This window comes from Sebastes umbrosus, chromosome 13 (genome assembly GCF_015220745.1).
Source record: "Sebastes umbrosus isolate fSebUmb1 chromosome 13, fSebUmb1.pri, whole genome shotgun sequence".
NCBI lineage: Eukaryota > Metazoa > Chordata > Actinopteri > Perciformes > Sebastidae > Sebastes > Sebastes umbrosus.
The window spans coordinates 20,077,994-20,089,612 of NC_051281.1; the positions used below are offsets into that span (position 1 = coordinate 20,077,994).

Consider the following 11,619-nt stretch of genomic DNA (forward strand, 5'->3'; position numbering starts at 1 on the left):
GCTGAGCCATTTGAACGTTTGACATTTACTGATGAGGTAATTAAGAGAGCAGCGCACAAATGCACAACCTGCATTACACTGGTTGATCCTTGCACAGCACAATAACACAAACTACAAATGGCTTTCTCTATCTAACACACACACACACAAAGGTGCCAACGGGAAAAAAACAAAGAGGGTAGCCCCAGCAACACAATTTTAAATACAAGATTGAAACCACTATCACTTCCAAAATTAAATGAGGAGATAACAACAAAATCTAGGTTATTCATTGAGGCCATCCTTGATCTTGGACATAGCTGTTTCAGATTTACTAAATTGATCATATCACATCTTCATCATCACTGGCAGTTTGCTCACTTGCTCATTTTTCTGTGCACTTAACATTTTTGGAAATACCCTTATTTGTTTTCTTGCCGAGACTTATATGAGAAGATTGATGCCACTATCACGTCTGTAAATGCAAATTTGAAGCCACAGCCAGCAGCTGGTTATTTTAGCTTAGCATAAAGGCTTAAAAAAAGAGAAACAGCTAGCCTGGCTCTGTCCATAGATAACAAAATCTGCCTACCTTCACCTGTTAAGCTCACTAATTAACACATTATTTGTTTCATGAATACAAAAACGTCAATTGCCTTCATTCCTTCATTCTTTCAAAATTACACTTTTGGTTTTGATATCCACCTTGTAACTACTGTAAATGCTCCGGTCAGTCGGCTCAAAACATTGCAGCAAAGTTTTTAACAAGACCAAAGGGACCATATCACCCCACTTCTTGCCTCCCATCTTTGGCTCCCTGTCAGAGTTGAAAGTAAGATCTTGACATTTGTTTAGGACCGTATTGTCTAAAAACTGTACTTATATCACCCTGCTAGACACCTGAGGTCCTCCGAGACTCTGTTACCGTGACAGAGGTTTCAGTTTCATCAGTAGCTGCACCAAAGTTATGAAACTCCCTCCCTCTGTTTGATGATCTCAACCCACTGACTTACAGTGGGAAACAACATTAAACAGGCTTTTACTCATTATTTTTAATGGCATCTGACTCGTTCTAATTTGATGTATTTGCCTCCATGTTGGGAATGTGACAGTGGGTGTGTTGTGTGAGTGATTCCCTAAAAATGTTCAGATTCATTATTTTGTTCATCCCTATCCTGCAAAGCACTTGGTATCAGTTAAGTTCCCAACCCAGGGATCAAAGGTCCCCTCCAAGGGGTCACAAGATGAGTCTGAGGAGGTTGCAAGATGATTAATGCGACAAAGATTGGATAGTTTTGCCCCATTTTGCTCGCTGTTCACAATTCATAGACATACAGTATGGTATTCAACCAGCGACATGAAGGGCTCGCAAGTAGAAACTCCTTCGTTGTTGCTCTGGCTCTATCTATTTGGCGTGGAGAGGAGGTTGTGTTGCTCTGGCTCTATCTATTTGGCATGGAGAGGAGGTTGTGTTGCTCTGGCTCTATCTATTTAGCGTGGAGAGGAGGTTGTGTTGTTCTGGCTCTATCTATTTGGCGTGGAAAGGAGGTTGTGTTGCTCTGGCTCCATCTATTTGGTGTGGAGAGGAGGTTGTGTTGCTCTGGCTCTATCTATTTGGCGTGGAGAGGAGATTGTATTGCTCTGGCTCTATCTATTTGGCATGGAGAGGAGGTCGTGTTGCTCTGGCTCCATCTATTTGGCAGGGAGAGGAGGTTGTGTTGCTCTGGCTCTATCTATTTGGCATGGAGAGGAGATTGTATTGCTCTGGCTCTATCTATTTGGCATGGAGAGGAGGTCGTGTTGCTCTGGCTCCATCTATTTGGCAGGGAGAGGAGGTCGTGCTGCTCTGGCTCCATCTACTTGGCGTGGAGAGGAGGTTGTGTTGCTCTGGCTCTATCTATTTGGCGTGGAGAGGAGGTTGTGTTGCTCTGGCTCCATCTATTTAGCAGGGAGAGGAGGTCGTGCTGCTCTGGCTCCATCTACTTGGCATGGAGAGGAGGTTGTGTTGCTCTGGCTCTATCTATTTGGCGTGGAGAGGAGGTTGTGTTGCTCTGGCTCTATCTATTTGGCGTGGAGAGGAGATTGTATTGCTCTGGCTCTATCTATTTGGCATGGAGAGGAGGTCGCGTTGCTCTGGCTCCATCTATTTGGCAGGGAGAGGAGGTCGTGTTGCTCTGGCTCCATCTATTTGACGTGGAGAGGAGATTGTGTTGCTCTGGCTCTATCTATTTGGCATGGAGAGGAGGTTGTGCTGCTCTGGCTCTATCTGTTTGGCATGGAGAGGAGGTTGTGTTGCTCTGGCTCTATCTGTTTGGCATGGAGAGGAGGTTGTGTTGCTCTGGCTCTATCTGTTTGGCATGGAGAGGAGGTTGTGTTGCTCTGGCTCTATCTGTTTGGCATGGAGAGGAGGTTGTGTTGCTCTGGCTCTATCTGTTTGGCGTGGAGAGCAGCTTGTGTTGCTCTGGCTCTATCTGTTTGGCTATGCTGGGAAGCTGCTTGACATCCTCCTGAATCCATTTTCTCACATTATTATGTATCATTTTTTGTCATATGGATTGTCTATGTTGTATTTTCATTATGTTGTTACTCTGTACACACAACATCTATTGCACGTCTGTCCATTCTGGAAGAGGCATCCCTCCTCTATTGCTCTTCCTGAGGTTTCTTCCATTTTTTTCCCCCCCCCTGTTAAAAGGGGGAAGTTTTTCCTTATCCGATGAGAGGGTCGCACTGTAAAGGACAGAGGGTGTCATACAGGTTTTAAAGCCCTCTGAGGCAGATTTGTGAATTTGGGCTATACAAGTAAAATTGACTGACTGAATATGGCTTCCTTCCTCTTTTCCTTCCCTGTCTGCTGCTGCTGCTGCTGCTGCCAGGAAGGTATCAAATTCAATATCAATACACCTTCCCTTTCTCCCTTTCTCCCTTCCTTCCTTCCTTCCTTCCTCCCTTATTTCCTCCCTTCCTCCCTTATTTCCTCCCTTCTTTCCTTGACTCCAGGCCAACAAGCCATACAGAACCAGCCCTGACTCCGCCCCTCACTCACTGGATGTGGATGCTAGAAAAAGGCCAGCAGCGGAGTGCCAGAGAACAGCCTCTCCGCGTAGTACAGTGGATATCTCTCCTCTCCTCTCTGTGTGAACGGAGAGCAAGAGGCGAGCCAAACCGAGCCGCATGCTTGCTGTGCAACAAGGCGAACAGAGAGGCAAAATGGACCGGCGGACAGCAGCGGTAGCAGCAGCAGCAGCATCCAGTGAGGACCGACTCAGTTTTTAGGTAAGGCTTTGTTCGCTCTCCGCAGCATTTCCATACAGATCTGCATTTGCTGCTTCAGCGCGTTTTTGTTGCAGGACACGGAGCAAGCGCAGCGGGAAGATGTGCATGCACGATGTTTGCTTAAAACCATTCAATATTTAGGGATTTCTTTCTCAGATCAGATGTAGAGAGAAAAGCCTTTTGTGTGTCTGCGTTTACTTTACCCTGATCACGCTCGGTGATGATCACAGGAGAGCTCATTTAACTGCAGCTCATTTAGGCTCTTTAAGGTTCACAACTGGTTTAATAAACACTATAGGAGCGTAATTGAGACATGCAGCAAGCAGAGTTCAATGTGCATCAATTTAATGACGCTCATCTGGATGGTGCCATTGAGTCCTGTTTAAGAAAATGGGGTTTGTCCACACTGAAGAGTTCATTCACAGCTCCCACAGTGAAGACAGGCCCTCCTGCACGCTGCTCTCCAACTTGAGGAGAAGATGCAGAGGTTTATTGTTCCCTTGACACTCAGTTTTGTTGTTCAACATCTTCACTCCATACCAAACAGGAAACCCCAGGCCAAGAGAAGAGCTCTAGGGGGAAGGAAATGACACATGAGGGCATCCTCATGTGTCATTTCCAAACCCACTGATTTCCTACATTGATATCTGGCACTTGCAATGCACTGCTCTTTTTGTGCATGAAATAATCAAAAAGTGCATTTTAGGATCTCATAATCACAGCTGCAGCACTTCTCAACTGTGGCAGGCGTTTTGATTGGAGCGATTTTAATTAGTGACAAACCAGATAACATCTCAGCTTTCTGACTAAGTGCTTTAAATTAAACACAAAAACGCTGTGTTCTGCAGTTGCCCTTCACATCACCCTGATTGAGGGCCGTGAAAGCATTTAAAAGCAGAGGGAAACATACAAGTGTCAAAGGCAATTAAGTGTTGTCTTTTGTGTTTTGTGGGGGGTTTGGGGCGTGTTGCCTTTTGAGGTGCAAGTTGTCTGATATCAGCAACAGGAAACAACAATCTGAGCTGTTGAGATTTATCTCAAAGTCACCGAAACACTTCAGCACATCACCTTCAGGAACAGCGGCAGAAGTCGAGAGTCGACTGAAACTCATTACAATAAGAACACACACACACACACACACACACACACACACTCACACTCACACTTCACTGTAGTCCACTGGAATCAAAGGCACCAGTCTGTCCTTTGTAATTTCCTCCTGTGCAGCAAAAACAGCACGGCGAAGAAAATCCAAAGCCTCCCTCCAGGTTAGAGTGACATTGCATCAGAAAAGTGTCATTTTGTTTGTGTGTGCAGCTGCTGAATAATTATGTGCACTCTGTTTTTCAAAGCTTTTGAGAGGTTGTGACAAGGACAGAATTTAGTGGACAGCCACCAGAGCACAGCTGCAAAGACACACATTATATAAAACTAAAGCTAAATAATTTATCTTTTCTTTGCCAGGACTTTTTCTTTTGAACTATAGACGTTTCCACCCACTCTCTTACGATGCATTATGAATGTGCTAATGGATACCTGATAAATGCACACATACCCAACGACAATGTGTGAAAGAGTTGCGAGACTCGCAGAACATCTGCATTATTGCTTTTACACAAAACTATGTAATTAGCGCTAGGTCCGCTACATACTGGCTGGCACCTCTTTGTCTCTGCAGCTGGATATTTATTGTCAAATGGGGCGGCCTCCCTGTGCGTGTGCAGACAGAGTACAGGTGCGGCCATTTCCCACACCAACCCTATTTTGTGACGTTTTTCTGCCGAATATATCAATCTTGCTCCACTATACTGGCATTTTGCACGGCAGGTTGTGGTTTTCAGTATTATCGCATAAAGTTAAGGGATTTTTCAGAGAATTAAAGGGAAAGGAGGAGGTTGAACATTTCAAGCCCCCCAAATTTCTATTTATTTTGACCCACAAGGTCTTCGTCAGGTCAATCTCAGACCCCATCGGCTATGGGTTGGTGTGGAAAATGGCCGCGGGTCTGCTGTGTGGTGGTTCGCCATTGTAGGATAAAAGTGGCACATTGTGAGTGCATACAAAGAAAGCTGTTCTCCTACACACCTGTACTCTGTCTGTACACGCACAGGGAGGCCGCCCCATTTGACACAATAAATATCCAGCTGCAGAGACAAAGAGGTGCCAGCCAGTACGTAGCGGACCTAGCGCTAATTACATAGTTTTGTGTAAAAGCAATAATGCAGATGTTCTGCGAGTCTCGCAACTCTTTCACACATTGTCGTTGGGTATGTGTGCATTTATCAGGTATCCATGACGCATATGTCTTTGGGGGCAAGGGGCTATATTTCTGGGGTTCCGGTGTAGCCAGCGGATATCCGGGCCAAGACTTCGTCTTTCGTGCGCTACTCATTGTTTACAGTCCGATCAGCAAATTGAGACGCAAGACTGGAGTTGGAGTTGAGGGACGACGTGTACGGCCGGATTGTTTCATAAGTAGCCAGCTTACAAGCTAATTTAAAACCATCATACACATGACCATTGACGATTTGTTTAACAATTTAGCCACAAATTCACAGACTGACCATACACAGTCCAGCCATATACTCGGTTTTGACTGAGTCTTGTTTTTTATAAGCTACAAAATGGCAGAGAGAAAGTGCTGCTGTTCTAAAAATACCAATTGATGAAATGCATAATTGCTGTCAGTGATGACCCAGTAACGGAGGTAACTAGTTAGTCAGAGATTGACTGCTCTGATTAGCATCGCACCACAGGAAGTCGGAGAGAGGAATAGTGTGCAGTGAACGATATTCTCAGTGTAGATTAACAGTTTAGCATGAATCCCAGTGAGGTGTATTAATTGAATTCTTTTGTTCACATTACTCAAATCGATATTGAACAAAAGAAAAACATAATGGGATGGTCAGGTCTTTTGTGATAATGTGTTAGTGTTTATGGGTTGAGTGTGTGAGGCTGATTGACCTTACAGCATTGAGAGGAAAAATGGAAAACAGATTCCAGGACAGAAAAGAAAGGAGTTATGCTTCAAGGACACATTTCTTTACTGTCCGCACTTAGACTGTAAAGGGATACAGACTTTCTGTCTCCGAAAGACAGATGTGCAACGGTTGATCATCTCACCAGCAGCAGAGTGAAGAATCTTTTTAATATGGCACCATTGCAGAACAGTCTCATTGATTTTAACTATAAGATGATATCGCCTGTCATGAGAATGAGGTTAGAAACTGTCAACTTAAAATGAGAAGGTTTTAAATGTCTTTTATTTAAAATCATTCATATTAATGGGAAAAAAATGGGGTTAAATATGTTTATGCTTATTGCAATGATTAATAATTCATATTTTTATCTCCACATGGGGGCAGTGGATGTAAGCTTTAAAGCCATTTCTCACCAGTGCAACGTAAAAATGTGGTGCAGAATCCGGATTTTAATTTCCCGCATTGACAACTATGCACACCGGGTCCGGTGCGAATTATCCATGTTGTTGTGTTCCATTTTCGTCAATGAGGCCCAATGAGTTTCCTCCAAAATCAGCATCCGTTTTATTTGCCAAGTACATACATACAAGGAATTTAACTCCACTCCACACAACGAAAACCTATCCAGACAGAGAATGTCTAATGTTAACCACACAATACATAAACGAATCTGACCCCAAATGTGATGCTAATGTTAGCTGTTGTGGCTGCATATCGGCTACATTACCATCTTCATCGTATCCCAGATGCTGGATGATCTCAAGCCATATATTATCCTTTATTTGGTTGTTGAGGTAGTAGTGTTTGTTGTGTATTATTGGGTTGTTGTGTTGAGAAGGGGATGGCCCATTGTTATTCCGAAACACCAATAGTCTGAAAAATGTCCAATTGGACCGGAATAAAAAAGCCCATTTGTCTGACAGTCCGTTACCCCGAAACCCACGCCCATTGTTCCAAAGCCCCGATAATACAAACTGTCCCTGCAACAAACAGAAGCACGTGGCTAATTATTATTCAGAATGACAACGATGTTTTTTATGACAGTAGTTTGGAAAAAAGAATTTCATCGATCAAAGATATTTGTAAAAATCTATGTCCGTTAGAATATTTTTCCCCCGCACGAATGTTCGGCAGGGTTGTGCAAGCATTCATAAAACCCCCCCAAATCAGTTTTTATAAATTTTTGTGCACATTTTTCGGACGAAAATCCGTGCTTGGTGTGCTTTTAGGTAGATATCGCGAACTTGTTAGCAAACAATTGCTTACACTTCCAGAAGTTACGGAGCAACATCGTCATTTCTTTCTGGTCACCAATATTCACTCTCTTTTAGCTTTTGTTTTTGGTCTCTACCAATTCCTGAGGGAAATATCTGTCTCTTTCACTAAACATAAAATAATGATGATATCCTCATCTTACTCACATCTGCTCATGAAACGACAAGGCCACAGTTTTAGGTCGACACTATAGCTTCTTTTTAGTTACTCTTAAAATTGTCAGCCGAAGCTAGAGTTTCATTTTTATCGGTTCCAGGCTGTATATGTGGAGATAAGGTACAGAGGAGTGGAAGGCAGGGCACTCTGGGAAAGGTGGAGGTGTAATTTCAGATGCGCGCTGACCGACCAGAGCAGCAGTTATCTGAGCTCAGCCTTCAAAAGCGGCAACGCTGGAGTCATCAAGACCAGCTGTGCCCCTCACTCCTGGCTGAGTGTGCGAGCGCTCGGAGGACAGGACTCTCCATGAGAAACACATGGACGTCCAGGGCTATTAGCCGTCTTCACGAGATTGTAAACTTCCTGAGAGGAGTTGTTTAGGCGCTCGTTTCTGTGTGTTTGATGTACGGTGCTCTACTCCTTATATCGACGACATGGGAAGGTTTGAGCAGCTTATTGTGGCGTAGCTTTCATAGTTGCACTATAAATCTCTGATAGGCTGCTAATCTGAGTCTGTGTTTAGAAGCAAGTGTCCAGAGTTCAGGCAGATTATAGAAAGGTTAAGCTGTCTGAAAATGGCTGTAGAGCTGTAGATTAGTGGGCTTGTTCTCTGCGCAGTCAAACATGATTTTCTCCACAAATACAAGCGTGTGCAACCCTGATATGAACAAATCCTGTCAGCATCTTTTTTCAATCCTTAGCGTATGTGTTAACCTGTAAGATTTGCCCTTATTTTGCATTATGGACCAGAGAAATGTTGTTGATTTTAGCTCTTGGAGTAACAGCAGCTTCCTGTGCCTCATTTTCCAAACATGGATGAGCAGTAGTGGCGCAACGATTCATCTAGTACATCGATGTATCGATTAATATTCCTACGATCCAACTACATTGATAGGTACTCGGCAAGTTGTCCTTCACGGGGGACGTATAGTGATCTAAAATTGATTTGCAAGGTAAATAATCTATTGTATCGATACTAAGAATTTGCAGCTTGTATTTAAGCACGACAAACGTTATATGGATGTATTTTTTAGCACTTTTACTCCGGTTCACTCTTCCTGTGTATGACATCATCGACATGCACCAGCAGCGCCAATCTCTGAAAGACATACAACAAAACAAAGCATGGCTGATGGCGGGGAAGAGCCAGACGAGTGAGATTTTCTAGCCGTGTTCGAGGTCCAGCGTGTGGAAACATTTTGGCTCTTGCATAAAGGGAGATGTATTTGATAAATCGCTCGCTGTTTGCAGAATATGCAAAGGCCAGATAAAATACAACGGCAACACAACTAATCTTTCCACGCAGCTACTAAGAGGCCATGAGATTGTTAAACACCGAACACCCAGGTGACTCTAGCAGCGTTCCTGCAGCAGCGGCAGCCACAGCTAGCTCTGCAAAAGCCTCAACGACATTTTTGGTAAGAAATTAGACCAAAATTCACCTCCGCCTAAAGACATATATTTGCCATTAATTGTTGTGTTTACTTGTTTATATCCATAATACATTTCTCCCTGATTCCCTTTGAGGAATCCTGACCTGCACTGTCTGGTATCCAGGTATTTACAATGACACACAGACTGAATTTTTGGCCAACAAAAGTTACCGTGTCGATTTCAAGTCATTGCGTCATATCAAATTGCATTGCTCTAGATGAGCCAAATATCGTCCTTGAATTGAATTGGAACCATGGAAAGTGATAGGTATTGTATCGTTACACCCCTACTGAGAAGGCAATTCAAACTCTGATGAATCTCTTCCTAGTTCAGAAACAAACAGAGTGAGGGTCACTGTAGGTGTTTAGAGCGTGACTAGTCATACAGTCTGGTGGTACAAGCATTGTTACGTCCATTCAGCCTCAACAAGTAAGGGAACAGACAGTGAAAGGGGGACTTTAAGTGGACTTTCTCCACTTTCTCACATCAAACGCTTGCCTGCTGTGGGCGTCAGCGCTCCCAGCTGTATTTATGGGCCATAATGTGAGGTGTAGGGCTGCATTTCCTTCATAAGACCTTGCTGTTGGCAGGCTGTATTGGAGCGGGCTCTGTGCACCGTGAAAGCCTGTCATCAGAACCGCTGCCCTGTGTGATTTATCAGAATAGGATGTGCTTAGAAGGTCAGGATGATTCAACTCTTCCCGGCTCCGTGTTTTCATCACGCGTCCTTTTCTTCTCGGAGGTTACTTTGTGATTTGTGAAGTGCTTTAAGTACAGTGTTGTTAGACTGAAACTTTTAAAGTCTGCCTCCTGCTTAGACATTGAACAGCCCGTGGATGTCTGATGGCTGATGACTTTCTCTTGTCCGTTACTCACTCGGAATGAGTCAGAGACTCTCGAGGGCTGTGTCAGGCTGCTGGTTTTAAATGAAACGCGTCCTCTGCTCCTCTGTAATTACAAGGCGCATGAACACTTCACATGGTGCTCTGATAGAAAGAGTGGGGCTAATTGGTAGTGCAGAGACCTTGTCCAGGTGTGTGTGTGTGTGTCACTGTGTCCAGGTGTCAGCTCAGTATTATGGATGTCTGCACTGCTCTCTGCAGAACAAGGGCTCATTGTGTGCACATAGATGCAGCATGTAGACCCCATCATATCCTCTCCGTGCTGTGGATCAGGTGTGAATTTTCTACAGCAGATGGACTGTGACAGGTGTGTGTGAGAGAGACTTCCGCCTCCCCGCACCTCTCGGCCATTATTGGGTGTAGTCGCTTCTTCAGAGCAAGATTAATGAGTGTCTAAGCACGCCTTTGCAAAAGTAGACATTTTTGGTCTGCTGATATAATCGGTGCTGTGGTTGAAGGAGGATAGCGGGGACAGGACAGAGCTAATCTGCCTCAGCGGGATCAGTCTTTAATGGAGTTAGTACTTTCTGCTCTGACCTTGCCGGACCTGGTATTGCAACGGCACGAAGCTATGCCTCGAAGCCATGCCTCATTATTCCTCTACCGCCAAGACAGAATCAGGATGAAAGATGCCTCGTTTTTCTTTTGATCATTTCACAATATCAAGACCATGATTTGATCTTTTGCTGTTTCTGTTTGTATGTATCACATGGAGGGGAGCATATAAACGTATATATTTTCTCCTTTTACCATGGAGGCAGTGCAGCCAAGGAGAGGGAAACACTCTGATTGACACACATTACTGAAAAGCTGATGTGTGACAGTTTTAAGGTGAACTAGTGGGCTACTCTTGAAACTGCCTCACCTATCTAACATCAGATGCACCTATAACCAAAGAAATCCTTGCTTCAAGGAACAAACTTCAAGCAGCCCTTCAAGCTGAAATTCTTAGTCGACTAACTTTTGTTTAATTTTGTCAACTAATTGATTACTTCCCTCCACAAAGAATCTCACAAAAGCACAACTTTAAATCTTGTGTTTACCAGAGATATGCCCACAACTTTATTGGAAATGAGTCATTCAGTATGAAAAACCAACTAATCGACTAAAGAAATCTTAGTCGACCAAAACCAAAACGACCGATTAGTTGACTAAGAGGGGGCAACCCTAGTTTCGATTCACTCCTGCCACTCTCATCAGCCTAGCTTCTAGTAGGCTACTTTTTTGAGCAGAAATGCTTTGTTAAACCCATCGTACGCTACTGCTCACCACCAAAACCGGAGATGGACACAGTTAGTGACTAGATATTTCCCTCAAGAGTTGGTAAAGACGCAGCTAAAAGGGGAAAGATTGGATTTGTGTCAGGTGGACACAAACACGACTTTAAATGAATCATAATGAGGCTTTCTGTCTGACTTTATAAGGTGATAATATGTCAATGTGCTTACAGTTTGTGGCAAAACAAAAATCCATTTCAGCTGACTTAAAGCTTTGATAATACCAATTCTAACTTTTTATTAGTGCATTTTACGTAAAATATTTCAGTATGTAATCACATGATTTTGATTTAGGACTATAGACCGATAAAGTGCCCAGGCCAAATATTAACTTATGGC

General features: G+C 43.6%; 1 protein-coding gene and 1 long non-coding RNA gene across 2 annotated transcripts in view; both read left to right on the forward strand.

The window, feature by feature from the left end:
- Positions 1–1,840: 1,840 nt before the first annotated feature.
- Positions 1,841–2,495, forward strand: LOC119500778. The gene is made up of 3 exons (XR_005209684.1): positions 1,841–1,896; positions 2,102–2,142; positions 2,430–2,495. It is a non-coding gene; the product is annotated as an uncharacterized LOC119500778 (long non-coding RNA).
- Positions 2,496–2,996: 501 nt separating this feature from the next.
- The window catches only part of st6gal2a (ST6 beta-galactosamide alpha-2,6-sialyltranferase 2a), a 55,461-nt gene continuing 46,838 nt past the window's right edge, over positions 2,997–11,619 (forward strand). Inside the window, exon 1 of the mRNA XM_037789790.1 lies at positions 2,997–3,255. The gene's annotated coding sequence lies outside the window, so the exon portion shown is untranslated. The remainder of the gene's footprint in view (positions 3,256–11,619) is intronic.